The sequence below is a fragment of the Enhydra lutris genome, unplaced genomic scaffold (assembly GCF_002288905.1).
Source record: "Enhydra lutris kenyoni isolate GAN:26980312 unplaced genomic scaffold, ASM228890v2 scaffoldscaffold17, whole genome shotgun sequence".
NCBI lineage: Eukaryota > Metazoa > Chordata > Mammalia > Carnivora > Mustelidae > Enhydra > Enhydra lutris.
The window spans coordinates 13245756-13261428 of record NW_019154101.1 but is presented as its reverse complement, the minus strand read 5'-3'; the positions used below and the strand labels follow the sequence as shown (position 1 = coordinate 13261428).

At 43.4% G+C, this 15673-nt stretch overlaps 1 pseudogene; it reads left to right on the top strand.

Annotated features, from left to right (window-relative positions):
• Positions 1-301: 301 nt before the first annotated feature.
• On the top strand, positions 302-7202 carry LOC111147740 (annotated as a pseudogene).
• Positions 7203-15673: the final 8471 nt, after the last annotated feature.

Genomic DNA, 15673 nt, shown 5'->3' with positions numbered 1-15673 from the left:
ACACAGTCACCACTTAGAGGTGACCACTGACCCATCTCTGCAGACTTTTATGTCCAGCAGTTCCGTATTCTGTGCCTAAGCTGTGCTTATAGGGATAGGAATTACTCTGCCACATGGTGTTCTGAGACCCTAGACTCATTCCATACCTGTTCATCTGCTAGAGTTCTGCTACCAACCTGGGTCTCCATATTTGTGCTCAGATTCCACAAACCTGTCTGTATCAGGTCTTTCTGCCACCCATCCTCATTCTGTCACTAAACAGTTTGCTGAAAGTCTCTAGCCTGAAACCTTTCTTATGGCGATGCAGAGACCCACTTTCCTTCCATTTTGTGGCTTCACTGTCCTCTGTGTCCTTAGCATCCTCTCCATGCAGTCAGCTGTGGAGAAGATGAAACATGGGGGACTGATTGGAGGTCTCTGGGTCCAGGTATGGAAGAGCAGAGATCATTTTTATCAACAATCCATGGGTCTGTCCATGGGTCACACTTATTGTCTCACCTGACTGCAAGGGAATCTGAAAAGTGTCAGCTAGCTGTGTGTCCAAGAAGAAAAAGAAACAGGTTTTGGTGAGCACAGTAGCAAATTCTGCCATGGGGGGAAGCCCTTCTTCCTCCAAAATGTTGAAGGAGTCTTTTGTTTTCTGTTCTCCACGTTGTTTCTCTGAAGCAATGAGAGTATAATAGCCTCACAGGGAGGTTATGATATATTACCCAGCCACACACATCATTTAAACTGTTGTGAGTGCTTTGCCAACAAAAGTATGGGTTGCTCTGGGAGCACACATAGGTCTTAAGGTAATTCAGCAAGTGAAAATGGAGAAAAGACTGATTTGGGGCTGATGGAACAAAGCAGGTGTTAGGAGTCCAAAGCATTGCGTAGAAGAACAACAAGGCTGGGAAGACTGGGTAATGTGATCCCCTATTGATGACTTATACCACATCATCTAATTAATTTGGCACTTAAATAATGCCAAAGTATTCCTTTTATTAAGGAGACTTTCCTCACTAAAGATTTTTACTTTAGATGTAGCTGGCAGATAGTAGGCCTCGCCCCATTCACTGGGTTGTTCACTTTCAAAGTGTGTGACATGGAAACTACAAGAGTTAAAATACGCCATTTGGGGGGATGTGGGTGGCTCATTCTGTTAAGCATCTGACTCTTGATTTTAGTTCAGGTCATGATCTCAGGGTTGTGAGATCCAGCCCTTCACTGGGCTCTGCACTCAGGCGTAGTTTGCTGGAGATTCTCTCTTTCCATCTGCCTCTGCTCCTCCTCAACCCCTCTCCCTCTCTTTCAAAAAAAAAAAAAGTATACATATATATATATATAGCCATTTTGTGTAGCCTTCATGTTTGCATCACCTCATACGCAGCCCTGACCAACAAAACAACCTGGAAATATTTGTTGAGGGCTCACCATATACCAGCATTGTCCAACTACTGAGGATAAGTTTTAAAAAGAAAAAAAAAATCATAAACCAATGTCCTTACTCTTTTAATTTAGTTGTAGAAATACTGCTAACAATCACTTACCCTTTCTCTCGTTTCAACGAGGTGGTTCTGATGAAGAAGAAATCAAAGATGAGAGTAGACAGAGAAAGTGTTAATTGAAAAGGATACAAACCAACCCAGAAAAGAGAAGGGAAGAAAGGGTTGGAGTAGGCTGCTACGAATTGATATCAACTGAGACCAAGTCACAAGGGAACACAATGCAAGTAGACGAAAATGAGGTCAGAAGGCAATGAGGACAAATGAAGGACAGATGAGGACAGATGAGGATGGAGGACAGATGATGAAGAGCAAAGGAATTTGGACTGTGTCAACTACTCCAAAGTTTGTGCAAACCATTTGCTGATCCACATCTTCATTTTGTAAGTTATAGACCATTTTATAAAACTCTCAAATTGGGAAGTAAAGAAAAGGGAAGAATTCTCGGTATAAATGCTATTGGCTAAATATCAACAGAACTATCTCTAATTTCCAGCACATACCCACATATGTATATGTGTGCACACGGTATCCTTGGAAGACTTTATAAGGGGCATGGAGAATTCATTAGGAACCACAATGAAATTTTTAAGAGAAAAACTTCATAACAGGGAAATTAAATGCTAAATCTGTGATATTCCCTAGTCATAGCAGGATGTAGCCTGTATAAAAGAATGATAATAAGCTTTCAGAATCAACCATAATTGGATTCCCTACATTCTGTGCTCTGTTGGTCAAATCAAATTGCTTAAGCTCTCTGAACCCCAATGTACTTATATAACAGGATGAGAATAATCTCTTCGTCACTAGAAATATGGTGAGAATTAAATGAGATAGCATCTGAGAACACCTAGCACTGTTCTAGCACATCATGTGTGATCAATAAACGATAATCCCCTTACATTCCCTAATGCTGATGTGGAATTAATAAACACCAGGCTTGCCATTTGGACATTCACAACATAGCACAAGGCCCAGTGGTGGTTAGCCTTGGAAGGAAAGATACTGAGAATGGTCTGAGATAGACAATAAGATGAGGAAGCCCCAGCAAGGGTCACACGATGGAAGGAGTTACTTTATATTTCAATCATAAGCAAAATTCAAATTATCATCAACAGCATTGGCACAAGAAGGATAAAATGCTCTAATATAATAGGCCTGATCTTTTCTCTTCTTAAGAATTTGAGAAATTGGGCACCTGGGTGGCTCAGTGAGTTAGGCCTCTGCCTTCGGCTCAGGTCATGATCTCAGGGTCCTGGGATTGAGTCCCACATCGGGCTTTCTACTCAGCGGAGAGCAGGCTTCTTCCCTCTCTCTCTGCCTGCCTCTCTGCCTACTTGTGATCTCTGTGTGTCAAATAAATAAATAAAATCTTTTTTTTAAGATTTTATTTATTTATTTGACACACAGAGATCACAAGTAGGCAGAGAGGCAGGCAGAGAGAAAGGAGGAAGCAGGCTCCCCACTGAGCAGAGAGCCCAGTGCAGGGCTTGATCCCAGGATCCTGAGATCATGACCTGAGCCAAAGGCAGAGGCTTTAACCCACTGAGCCACCCAGGCGCCCCAATAAATAAAATCTTTTTTAAAAAAGAATTTGAGAAATTAATTTTGTCCACTTTTTGCTAATCTCCTTTGGGAGGCAGTAGGGAATGTGAATGGGAAGGGCAAGTGAGGGAATGTTTTAACCAAAATTTGGACAATAATTTAGAAGTTGGTTCTAAAGAAAGAGTCCTTTACTACTGTGCAGTTAATCTGCTCTCAACTACTTTGTATGTTCCAATAACTAAAGGTGACCTCTTCCTTCACCATTTACAGATTTGCATTTTCCCCCAGACACAGTCACTTAACTCCTAGTAAGTGAAACACTTCTCTCCCAAATTTTTAAATCAAATGGCTGGAAGCTATACAAGATCCAGAACAACACAAGCTAAATCATAATTTGTGTCTGGAATACAGTTTGATGTCACAAAATTACAGGGCAACAGAGAAACATTAAAAGATAAATTATGTAGTTTTACTGAAATGATTAAAATAGAGGCAGGATTTGGGAGAGCACCCAAAATACAAAACAAGGTGATTTGAGAATGGTACATGTGTCCATTTGGCATGTCTATTTTTACTCTATGAAAGAAAAATCTAAAAAGGAGGAAGGTGGCAAACAAAACTAACCTAAAGTGTTATGGGTCTGTTTTGGCAAAGCACGGAGAGAGGTGGAGTTAGTCAAGATTCATTAGGCAATCACCGTGCCTACAGGGTGGCAGCAGGTGCTTACAGAGCCCTCTCATCAATGTTAGATTCTCAGAAATACCAGGCAGTATTACCTGCTTCACTAATTTCAAGCCTTTTCAAATGGTAAGCAAACCTATATACCAACAATGAACAGGCACGATGTGTTGGTGTTCATTGACGCTCTTCCTGCTTGGCGCCATCAGCTCCTCAATCCATGAACCCTTGAGCTCTTTCTGTGCCCCAGCCGCTGATCTGACTGCTTTCAAAGACTTTCCTTTGCAAGGAAGAGCTAGACAGGAAAGTAGAGAGATGCGGTAGTTTCTGATCAGTGGAATGGAAGAGGTAACCAGGAGGCATAATGAGAGCAGGAGGACCGAGTTTAACCTCAACTGGACAGTGGGGAGCTCAAGAAGTCTTCCTAAAAGACACAACATCTGTGGCACCTGGGTGGCTCAGTGGGTTAAGCTTCTGCCTTCGGCTCAGGTCATGATCCCAGGGTCCTGGGATCCTGCCCCGCATCAGGTTCTCTGCCCAGCAGAGAGCCTGCTTCCCCTTCTCTCTCTGCCTGCCTCTCTGCCAACTCGTGATCTCCGTCTGTCAAATAAATAAATAAAATCTTTAAAAACAACAACAAAACAACAACAAAAAAAGACATAACATCTCTCTGATTAGGGATTGTTTTGTCTTTTTTTGGGGGTAGTGCTAGGTTTTTAAAAGGAAGCAGGAACTGTCTTAACAAATAGATCAGGGCAAGTTAGTGGTGATAATGATGGCCCAGGTGGCCAAGAGATGCTGTGGAAAGGCTCAAGGCAAAAACTACCACAGCCTTTGGGGGCTGATATTTGGGGTTCCATCTAGTACGGAGTGGAGGGCACAAAGGGTTAAGGATGGTGAGAGAAGTGCTGAGAAGTCAGCCAGGTTAAAGAGACCGGCAGAAGCCACATCCTGAAGAGCCCTGTATGCCCTAAGGACTGTGAATTTTATCCTAAAAGCAGTACGAAGTCATAGGATTTTAGCACGGAAGTTCACAGTTTAAGATTTGTGTTCTTCTCACTGCAGCCGAGGTAGAAAATGCCAAGATCACAGTGGTGAAACAGTTTTACTCAAGACAGAATAAGGTGCTGTTACCCTCTCTGGCTCCCTAGAAGTACAGTGCAGGAGAAGAAACGTTTGGAGAAAAGAGGAAAGGAAAAGCTCAGTTTAGCAAATGTTAAATTTATGGTGCCTGTGCTACATCCCAGGGAATGCATCCACTTTGATTTATGAAAGAGGTTTGGCTGATGGTACAGATCTGGGACCCTGGTGACTGTGGGTGCCATGGAGTCAGGGCTAGTGCTCAGCTGTTATGCTCTAGCACAGCTCTGTCAGACACGTATGGCCAGAATCTGTCCCGATTTGTCAGTGCCCACCCATGCCAGGTGCTAAATGTGCTAAATGTGGTGACTATCACCTCCATGCGAGAGGATCCAGAATGACAATAGGGTTGAGGGCGGAACCCTAGGAAATGTTCATGTGTTTAGGAGAGGACCAGAGATGAAGGGGGAGGGTGGAGGGAGCGAGGAGGAAGAAGGAGAGCTTGGAGATTTATAACAGTGAACACCAAGAGGAATGTTTCAAACTGAGAATCAGTAGTGTCTGGAGAAGGGAAGCATATGAAGAAGAGAAGACACTGAACACATTTATATTTTGAGAGACAGATTAAGTAGGTAGAGGGAGGGTAATGCAACCGAATAGAGCAGAGATAATGAAGAGAATGATGTCCTTAAAGAAATAGGAAAAGATGAGGTACAGAGCCTTCTAACATGTAGATCTTTGTAATTATAGGAGGAGGACATGGGGAAGGATTGAGAGAGGGGATTAGCAGACAGTTAGGGAAGTTCCTCTCATGATGCTTATGGCTAGAATTTCAGCTTTCAGAAAGTTGATGTGTAGGAAACTCAAAGAGAATGTCCTAGGTCAAAATGTGAAGAGTGTAGAAGAAACTCACCAGAGCTAGTTGGAGAGTGTATACTTACAGATGCTCACCAAAGTTTAATCTTGTTTTCCTAATAGCTCTCTAGAGACTGGGTATAAAAACAGGAGAGGCAACCCCCTGGTTTGGTGTAGCAGTGGAATTTTGCTGGAAAGAGGAGGAAGCAAGAAAGTTGTCAAAGAACGTTATCAATGACATCGTGACGTCTACGTTTTGAGACGGGAAAAGAGATGAAGGAGAGCAAGGAGGAACGGAGGATTCAAAAAAAAAAAATTGGAGAAGAGGTACAACATGAGCATAAAAGGAAGAGAGCTAGAATAATAGGAAAAGGTAATGGAAAAAATGTAGATCTTTAAGATTTTGCTAGAGGAGCTGTTCTGAATGCTGTGAGGTAGTCCAAAGCTGAACGGGACTACACGCTGGGGAGCTTGATGGAGCAGCAGAGATGGGAGAACTGAGGAGAGAGGGTGTTGGCTATGCTCTCCACGTCATAGCAATCATCCGAAGCAACACTTATCCTTTTCTGTGAGTTTCTCATTGGGGTGTGCAATTTACATGCAGAGTCTCACAAGACTTCAAGAAAGCACCATTACTGTGTGTTACATGTGACAAACTAGGGGTCAGAAAGTTACGCCACTTGCCTCTGGTCACACAACTGGTAGTAGGTCAAGCTGTGTTTCAAACCCAGTTCTCTTTGATTCCAAAGCCTAGGCTCCTTCAGTAATAGTGGGGTTTGAGCTGAAGAGGGAGACAGCGAGCCAGTGCACCCAGAGGTCCCACAGATCTGTCTCTTGTTTCAACAGTGTGTGGACCGAACAGACCCAGGGATGCCCCTTCTTTCAGCCTCTGACAACCTTCCAACCTTTTTCCAGTCACAACCTTCAGAGCCATATTCTTTGCCACCCTCTGCCTCCGAGACTAGCCAACACCTTACTCCAGGCTTAGCTCCTAATTGCCGATCAACCACGAGCTCCCGGATTCGGCAGTATTATTCCACCCAGGTGAAGGCGCGATCAGCTGCCTGGTCAGCAGGCATCTGCGGGCCTCCTGCACCTACCTCTCTCTGGGCGTCTATTTCTACAGCAAGGATGTGACTCTGGAGGCTGTGGGCCACTTCTTCCACCTGTTGGCTGAGAAGTGTGAGGGTACTGAGCTTCTCTTGAAGAAGCAAAACCAGTGCAGCAGCCATACCTTCTTCCAGGATGTGCAGAGGCTGTCCCAGGATGAGTGGGTAAGACCCTGGATACCACAGAAACCGCCTGGTTCTGGAGAAGAATCTGAACCAGGCCCTTTTGGATCTGCATGCCCTGGGTTCTGCCTTCGAAGATCCCCAGCACTGTGACTTCCTGGAGAAGCACTTCCTGGATGAGGAGGTGAAACTTACTAAGGAGATGAGCGACCACCTGACTAACCTCCACAGGCTGGCTGGCTCCCAGGCTGGCCTGGGCAAGTATCTCTCTTCTGAAGGCTCACCCAAGCATGACTGGGAGCCTCTGAAGCCCAGCAGCCTTTAGGGGCCTCTCTGGAATCCCCCTGGTGCCAGGCTTGTGGGTGAGCCTTCCCTGCAGCCACCAGGCACCTTTTAACCACCAGAGAACCCTCTCCCAAGCCTTGAACCAAATGGAAACAATAAAGCTTTTTGAAAAAGGAAGGAAGGAAGGAAAGAAGGGAGGGAGGAAGGAAGGAAGAGAGAAGGAGGGAGGGAGAGAGAAGAAAGCAAACAAGCAAGCAAGAAAGAAAGAGAGAGAGGGAGGGAGGGAAGGTGGAAGGGAGGAAGGAAGGATAGAGTGAAGGAAAGGAAAGGAAGGGAGGGAAGGAAGGAAAGAAAAGAAAAGAAAACAAAAGGGAAAAAAAGACAAAAAAGAGAAAAGAAAGAGAAAGAGAGGGGCAGTGAGACGCAGCCGTTACTGAGTGTGGAGAGCGACGAGCTATGACAGCTGTGAAGAAGAGAGAGCTGAAAGGGCCAACCCCTCAGAGAAAGGCTTTTGCAGGAGCAAGCAGAGTAGTGGTTTACTAGGAGTGCTGGGGATTGGGAGAATGCCCTTCTGCCCCCATCCTGAGATGCTTAGGCAGAGCTCACTGATGAATCCAGGGGCAATCAGTCCTTTCCAGACTGCAAGCAGAGTGTTGGTAAGAAAGATCATGTTGCTTTCAAAGAAACCTGAGTCTAGATTTGAAGGCAAACATGAGACTGGATGGTTCATAAGCCTGACCATACACTGCAAATTTCTGGAGTGCCCAGGTAAATAAAAGAACTCAGGAGGACCTGGGTGTCTGTAGAAGGAGCCTGCTCTAGCTGAAATGGTCACATCTCCGAGGACATTGAATGTCAGCTGACAAAAAACAGCTAGGGAAGTGATCCAGCGAGCTCCATAAGGAGAACAATGAAGGCTTTGGCTGCTAGGCAAATCATTCTCATCATTGAAGACTATTAAAGGTTTTGCTGATTATCTCATGTCTCTTAATTGCCATCCTTTTTGTTCCTGTGATGTCCGATTTTGTCTTCTATCATGCTATATTTGACTCACATTATTCATTGTTGTATCTATGTCATTACTGAATGCCCAGTAAGTGGCTTGTTCTTCCTAACCAAGCGCTAAGCACCCTGGAGGTGCCTGATAGGCATTTCTGTGAATCTCTAGAGGAAATGACAAAAGCTTTTAATGTACCATCTGGTGTCCATTTTCATCATCTCATTAATATATATTTCTGTGGTTTACACATTATTTTATATTTTCTTTAGGGAACTTGAAGCCCAGGAGGCAGGATATGCTCTGGGAGAGCTCTAGGGAGTCATAACATAGAGCGTTCAGGAAAAGTGACCTTAGCTTGGCCCCAGCCCTACCCACCGCACACAGACAACTGGGAGAAGGAAGTGGGTCCTGTGGAATCTTCACAGACCTGAGTTCTCAGGCATGACCCAAAGGTAAGGAGACTTTGCAGCCCACTTTTGTTAGTTAACCAAAGAGAAATGATTTGCTTTGCTGAAATAGAAATTGCATTTTCCAAAGAGCATTGAGAATGATTAATAACTCCATTTTTTCCCATCCGTTTCAAGTCTGCCCAGTGTGACAGTGTATTGTTTAATCAAGAAAATGTATCTCCTCTCTAAGGACCTCACTAACTGGGGTATTCCAAAGTTGTTGACAGGCTATTTTTTGAAAACTACATGTCTGCTCATGAGGATGGATGAGCTGAAAGAGAGAGAATTCAATAACAAATAAATTTGCCTCAAGCTCACAACCCACTGCCTGATCTCTAAATACCATGAACTACCTTGCCCACAGATATTACTGCTAAACTTCATCACACAGATACATTATGAACCTTTTAATTCTCCTCAGAGGGTTAGCTGAAGAGCCAAACAGGTCATTTTCACTCACCTTGGAGAGTAATGGCAGAGAAGGCTGTGTGAATCGGCTTCCCACACTAAGTCCTCAATTCTATTCAGTCATTTGACAGAATGAACCAGAGGCTCCAATGCGAGACAGAGCCTGAATGGATCCAGGCAAAAGCTAATGGGAAACTTGTCTATTGAAAAGAATCAATGTGCATACTGACACTACCTCTAGCAGTTTTGTTTTTTGTTTTTTCATTTGTTTGTTTTTCACTGTGCTTGGCTCATCGGAATTAAGTGTGAGGTCCGGAACAAAGGATTTAGGAGAGTGAGAGGAGAGAGGGGTTGATGTTAGAGAGGCGGCCCTGGGAGATCTAAATCATTTATGCTTTGTTCAAAGCTGGATGAGAAGCTTTGGGTGGGTCTTGAGAAAGGAGTCGTGTGATCTGACTGTCCAGGTGCCAGGCAGACGAATTTCTTCTTGTTGCTGTTCTTGAACAACAATGTTTATTATCATAATTTTTACATGGTATTGCAATTAACTAAGGAATGAAGCTGAAGCCAGTATATCATTTATTCTCGTGGCTTTCTTGTCCAAAAGAGACCAATACAATACTTTTTTTTTTTTTTTTTTTTTTTTTTTACTATACTTTTGTCTGAAACAGCTTTCTGTTTTGTGGGTAGGGGGACATTTGAAACTCCAGTGATACAATGGTGGCAGTCATTATATGAATTCTTGATTCTTTCACTAAAGTGTATGCTTTTGCCAATGCATCTTCCTTCATGCAAATGGAAGAAGCAATAGAATTAAGAATGAGGCATGGAATGTATCATGATTTTTATTCGTTTTACAAAGATTTTATCTCAAACTAAAAAATGTTTGTAACATTTTTATCTCCCAAATCCAATACGTACTATATTCTGATAACTAAAAATAGAAAGTGAAATTAGCAAAAACTCATTTGTTCTGGCCTTTTCCCCTCCAGCATTTCATGTATTGGAAAATAATTATGAAAAGGAATATTAAGTCTGTGCAAACATCAATAATTGTTCTGGAACTAATTCTACCTAACATGATTTAATAGGTTTTACAGAATTCTACAAACAACCAATTTAAATTAGACACACCAAGATGTAAATCCATAAACTAACCATCTGGTTCATTGAAAGCCTTAGTGTCAGTCCCCTCTTCATCATGTGTCTGCTCTCACCGTGAGGAAACATTAACAAACCTCAGAAGTGACCATGACTCTCAACACACAAGTTTACATGGATGTGTAAGAAATAGCCACTTATTGTCTTTAATTCCAGCTAAAACCAATTCTGATCCCTCACCCGACTCAACCAGAAGGCAGCAGCGCTCATCAGCTTCCTTGGCTGCCAACTTCTTTACTTGGGAAATATCTCCTGCACCCCCCCTTCACTTAAATATCATCCCACCCCATCTTCTTTGGTCAAGGCAGTCACTTCAATGATGTCAGACTTTCTAGAAAAAAAAACCAGAAATTATAGTAAAGGTGCCTTCAGTTTTGCTCCTAAAATTAATTTCACCTGGACTTAAAGGTTTCCTTTTAACAAAGAGAATATAGCAAAACTGTTAGGGTGTAACTCTTATGATTAAGTTACAAAAGATTGCAGTTTGTTGCTTGCCCTCCCTGGGCCGTTCGTTCATTCGTTCTTTCTTTCTTTCTTTTTAAGGATATTATTTATTTGACAGAGAGAAACACAGTGAGAGAGGGAACACAAGCAGAGGGAATGGGAGAAGGAGAAGCAGGTTTCCTGCCTAGCAGGGAGCCCGCCTGGCCCTCTTTCTTGTTCGCTCTGATAGAAACTGGCTCCCATGTTCTGAGCTATGGTATGGACAGTCCTACGTGAAAAGAAACTGAGACCAGCCTCCAGCCAACAGCCAGTGAGGAACTAAGGGCCTCTACCCACAGCCCTTGAGGCACTGAATCTGCCAACAAGCCCATGAAGGGGCTGAGAGTGGCTCCTTCCCCATGCAAGCCTTGAGTTGTGACTACAGCCCTGGCCAACTCTGAGACTCTAGAACAAAGGACCCGGCTAAGCTGTGCCCAGATTCAGGAGCTATAAACGCATGCAACTTCTTCGAGCAGGTCCTGAGAAAGCAGTGATATGATCTGGCTTGGTTTTAAGATCACTCTCCTGCTGTGTAGAGAATGTGTTTAAGGGGCAAGAGTGACCAAGCCTGGAGCTGCTGGGAGGATCTGGTGAGAATCCAGCAGAGAGAAACAGCTGTCTCCAACCGGGATGGCAGTAGTGGGAAAGGAGAGATAGTTAAGAGGCTCAGGGCAGAAGGGGAAGAAAAGGGAATACTAAATATTTGAGTCATTTTTACAGAAACTGTGAGATATGAATGCTGTTGTTTTAAACCAGTAAGTCTTGGATTAGTTGGCTATATAGAAGTAACTAACATAAACCACCAAGCATTTGTGGTGCCCTTGTCAAAGTATGAAGTTGAGAGTCAGTGAGAGTGTTTTACGCTGTCTGCACACTGTGCCTATCAAGTGTCATTTTCATTATATGTATTAGAAATATTTGTTAGTGAATGAAGAGTCAATGGAAACATAACAAAGAGATAGCTACACCATAGACAAAGACTTTGAGTAAGGGTGTTTTGGGTATTTTTATAATTTTATGACCTGGTCAAAAAACTGAATAACTTATAGTGTTTTAATAAAGTCTTTGAGGTAAATGATGATAGATGAAAATTTACACCAGGGTATAAGCAGTACATCAAATTAATTTAAAATGAAGTGATTAAATATTTATTATTAATCATCAATAAATAATATTAAGACAGTAAAGTTGAGACTGAAAATTATGCAAATAATAACAAAAATTCCCCTTTCCATTTTTTTTTAAAGATTTTATTTATTTATCTACTTGTCGGAGAGAGAGAGACAGAGAGAAAGAGCACAAGCAGGAGGAGCAACAGGCAGAGGGAGAAGCAGGCTCCCTGCTGAGCAAGGAGCCGGATACGAAACTCTATCCCAGGACCTTAGTTCATACCCTGAGTTGATGACGGCTGCTTAACTGACTGAGCCACCCAGGTGTCCCTCCTTTTTTTTTTTTTTAAGATCCATTTATTTATTTGAGAAAGAGAGAAAGTGAGGGGAGGGGCAACGGGAGAGAATCTTCAACCAGACTCCTCACTGAGCATGGAGCAGGAAGCATGAGCAGAAACCAAGAATTGGACGCCCAACCAGCTGAGGTAACCAGGAGCCCCACCCCTTTACTTTCTATTAGTGCTTATAATCTGGATCTTATAGAAACAAATAAAGTTACTTTCCAACTGTGAATAGTGGATGCCTGGGTGCCTCAGTCAGTTAAGCATCTGCCTTCAGCTCAGGTCATGATCCTGGGGTGCTGGGATTGAGCCCCACATCAGGCTCCCTGCTCAGCAGGAAGCCTGCTTCTCCCTCTCCCTGTCCCTCGGCTTGTGCGCGCGCTCTCTCTCTCTCTCTATCTAAAATTAATTAATTAATTAATTTTTAAAAAAGCAACTGTAAATGGTATTATTTGTTTTCACATCCCAGGAAGGGCCAAGCAGCACTTGGAACAAACATACCAGCACCGACAGAGAGAAATTTCCTCAAGTGACAAGCAATGAGAAAGACTATACTTTTTAGGGCAAATCAGGCCTGTAGAAGTGTGACCCTGAATCAACCACATCACTCTCATGTTTTTGATCCCATTGTTCTACAACATTTGTGCGGCTACTACTGCTAACGGTCCCAGAAATTGTGGCCAGATTAAGCATATAAAAATACAAGATGACCAATTGCATTTTAAACTTCAGATAAACAATGAACAGTTTCTCATATACATATGCCCACCCCCCAAATTACGATGATTTACTTGGTGGGAAAGACTGGAGTTCCCCAAGGGAGGGCAGACTACTTGATAAGGGGACTTGAAAGAGGCTGAAGAGAAAAACAGAACACAGAAGCACTCACTGGTGACACCCCGAATAACTAAGTGAAGAGGCTTTGGGGTTCCTTTCTGAGGCAAATATGGCTTATAGGTACATTAATTCATTAACGCTGTGCCTGTAACTTCGCTGTCCTTTGAGTTGTTTAATCCACGTCTAAAGGGTCGCATTCCCTTTGGAGACCTAATAAATGTATTTTGCTTACCACAAGTTTCCAGCAGAGGGCAGTAAAATGTCACTGAGGGAAACGCAGGTATTAGACAAGCACCTAATAGGAAACTGAGTCCAACTCAGTTCACAAGACTTTCATGAAGAGATGACCTCCCCACACTTCCCGTGTGTGAACAAGGCTAAGGAGAGCAAGGAGAGATATTGTACCTGGAGACTGGCAAGAGCAGGAAGACAGCACCTTTCCTAGACCCCAGAGCCCAGAAGGAAGTGGTGCCCACGGAATCCTGTAACCACTGGAGCTCTAGCCTCCTTCCCAACGGGAGGTGGCAGTGTGGACAGCTGCGGCCCCAGCCAGAGATGCAGCCCCAAGCAGGGAGGGAGCAACAATACTGGTCCCACCTCTCCTTCTGCCAGTTCACTCTCCTTCTCGGGTTTTTTAGGAGCAGAACCCAAGTCTATTGGCAAGGGAGCCCATGTGATACAGTCAGGAGCCTGAGGCACCGACCATGGCACATTGGTCCCAGGGGGGGGAAAAACAGAGCTAAACCAGCACAGTGTTCTTTCCCTAAGTTGCACAGAGGCACAGTTTGGACCATCAGCAGTTTGCCTTTTGTTAAAGAAGTGCTTCCCTGCTCATTGGAGTTCAATAAATCTGGCCTGGGAAGTCAAGTATTTTTATTTATTAAGTACTTAGCAGGTACGAATCAATAATGCCAGATTCTGGGGCTAGAGGGACTAGTAATAACAATAGCTCATGTTCCTGACTCACAGCACTGAACAAAATGCTTTACAGGCAATATTTTATTACATCTTCATGTCAGCCCTCTCAGTTAGGCACTATTATTATTGACATCTTACAGATAAATAACTAGGATGCATAGAAGTTAAGTAATTTGCCTGTACCATGAGTTGCCAGAAGAGAAATCACTTTAATCTGACTGCAGACTTTTGTCCCTGACCTGAGGGAACCTAGTCCAGCAGCAAAAACACTGGTTATAGACTAACGAAGAAAGGAAAAAGAAAAGAAAAGTTAGTGATAAATATTATCTGCAGTAACTGTAGGGATTTATGAAACAAGATTGGTGAACAGCTAACCCAGAATGCAGTAGGGAAGGGGGCCAGGTGCTTATGAGGAAGCCCTGGGGAATGGGGACCTCATCTCAGCCATGTGCCTGTCTCAAAAGCGTTCAATTATATTCTGCTTCATAGCACAGCTCTTTGGCGCAGAGCCCACAGTCTTGCCTTAGGGGCCTCAGCTCTGGCTACACATGCGGATCACCTGACCAAAATGTCCTTGGGGCCCCTGGGTGGCTCAGATGGCTTCTGACTCTTGGTTTTGGTTCAGGTCACAATCTCAGGGTCATGAGCTGGAGCCCTGTGTGGAGCTCAGCTTGGAGTCTGCTTGTCCCTCTCCCTCCCCCTCTGTCCCTTCTCCCACTTGCCCTCTCTCTCTGTCTCTCAAATAAATTAATTAATTTAATTAAGACTTTAAAAAAAATGTCCTAGATGCCACAACAAACCATTTAAGTCAGAGTTCCTGCAAACAGATTGCTGACATCAGTGTTTTGAAGTCCTCTCCAAGTGAATCTTCTATGCAGACAGAGGTAAGACAAAAATGTATTATTCTAAAATCTCATATGAGTAGGAATAGTGTCTTATTTGTTTTATAGCTTGTAACTCGGCCTTACATATAGTTCAATATTTAATTGAACTAACTGGAATCAAATAGCTAGAGAGAATAATTCATGAATGGAAGAAACATAACTTGGAAGGACTCAAATTAAAAAAGGGGAATAATTTCCTTTATTAATGCTCTTTTCTTTGAATCCATAAAAGGTATAGGACCCTCGTAGTTGTTGCAATGAATTATCAGCACACACCATTTTCTCAAGAGACATATATTCACCCAAGTGTCCAGAAATTAGTTTCCAACTATACCCAGTAGTATGTAAGACAGAGATTAAAAAAAAAAAAAAAATCACGGAGAGGAAACCTCTCTGAGAGGTCATCACCAGCATGGGTACATCCTGGGATAGATACTATGACCTGGTAAGGGTAGGAGAGAGAGAGCAGTGCATCTCTGGACTACCTGGAATGGGATACAGCCCTTGGGCTCAAAAGAAACAAACCAGTGGGGGAGAAATAGATTAAGTCGGGTCATTCTCCTGGGCTCTGTGGTACATCTCTTGGCTTCCCAGGTTGGATAAACTTGTAGTGTGCATCTGGGTTGAGCTAAAGGAATTCAGGAATTTTAATGGAGTAGTGCATTTGCAAGCCTGTGCTACCTATTTACAGGAGTTGTTTTGAATAGGAAAGAGAGTGGGTGGAGAACTTGTACTTAGAGAAGTTTGTGCTCTGGTACAAGGGAGAGAAGAGTAGGAGGGAGAGGGCACTCCAGTCCACAGGTATCAGAGCCCGGCGGAGAGAAGTCAAGGGCAAGAGCCAGAGAGACTTGAGCTATCCTTGCAGGTGGGAATAGTTGCTCAAGTTCCTGAAGCCTGGGTAACACCTTCACCCCATCTCCA